Genomic DNA, 1,574 nt, shown 5'->3' with positions numbered 1-1,574 from the left:
TTTGATGCCTTAGGGGACATCATAGTAGAAACTGTCTAGTGTGTTGGGTCCACAGTAGGACAGTTGGATGATCAGTGGAAGCTGGACAATGGAATGGACAAAGCCGTCCATCCATGCCCCTACCATCAGCCCCATGCACATACTTCTTTTTTCTATTACTATTCCTAAATTACTGGTAATAACTGTCAATCTTGACTTCAACTTGGCAATGTTTTTGTTTCTTGTTGTCATTTTTTACTTTAGGAATTCTCTTCTTTCCTCCATCACTGTGAAGTCAACTGCTCCTGCAAACTCAGGAAGGAGACATAATCCTGGGCACTTTCAGAAATTATACATTGCTGCATTCATTTCATTTTTCTCTCTGGTGTTGGTCATAGACAGGGAACTAAAAGTAAAATCATCAGATGATTCTATATTCTAACAGTATGTCATTTCAACAGTGCTAGGGGGATTGTGTGTGTAGAGACCCTAGCCGTGAATCTAGAAGCATTTGTATAACCTGTGGCACATGGAAGGGGTGAGAATGTTGTGAATACCCTCCGTCCATCTCACTAATTAGAACTTATCGATGCATGTCTTCATCTGGGCATAGTGTGTTTCTTAGGCAGAGTCAACAAAACCATTGTCCAGTAAAGAGTAAAGCACAGTGGAGCGCATGGACTCTGATAAATAAGTCCTCTATTTCTGGATGAATGACGCTGTGTCGACACTACAAACTATGCCACTGCAGTGTAGATACTTACTACAGTCATAGAAGGGGATTTTCCATCACTGTAGTAAATCTACCCTCTTGAGACTCGGTACCGACATTGATAGAAGAATTCTTCCATCAACCACTCTGTGGCTATAGTGGGTGTTAGGTCTATCTAACTGTGTCTCACAAGGCATGACATTTTCGCAGCTCTGAATGATGTAGCTAGGCTGACCTCCATTTTAGGTGTATACCAGGCCTAAGACTCTCCCAGAATGCATGTTTCGTTGTTTCAGAACAAAGTCAGAGGGAGAGAGTTAAGGTTGTTTTAGTGTTTTGAACTGAGCATTTGAATTCTTTCAAATATTGGGTTTCTTTTTAAGTTCAAACATAACACTGAATTTCCCTGAAGCTCTATGTCCCGTTATCCACCATGACTTCCATCTGTCCATGACTTTCTTCTCCCTTTCCTGAGGAATTAATGCTTTGACTTACAGAAGAGCCAGATAGTTAAATTTCTTTAGGTACCTAGCAGGATTTTCAAAAGAGCTTAGGTGTCTAATATACAATGAAATCATTCTGTTTTACGGACCTAGAGTGGGATTCACAAAAGTATTTAGATGCATTTTCAAAAATGTCTAATGGCCAAGTTTTTAAAAGTACTTAGGCATCAAAAAAGGCAGATAGGTGTCTAGTGGAATTTTCAGAAACACTTGAACAGGTTAGGCACCTAATTCTTCTTGAAACCAATGGAAGTTAGACATGTATGAAGTTTAGGCACTTTTGAAAATTCCACTAAGATCCTATCTGCATCTTTAGGTGCATAAATACTTTAGAAAATCAGACCCTTTTAAATTTTTGAAAATACCACTTTAGGTCTGAT

Source organism: Gopherus flavomarginatus (genome assembly GCF_025201925.1).
Source record: "Gopherus flavomarginatus isolate rGopFla2 chromosome 11 unlocalized genomic scaffold, rGopFla2.mat.asm SUPER_11_unloc_1, whole genome shotgun sequence".
NCBI lineage: Eukaryota > Metazoa > Chordata > Testudines > Testudinidae > Gopherus > Gopherus flavomarginatus.
This window is presented reverse-complemented; position numbering follows the sequence as displayed.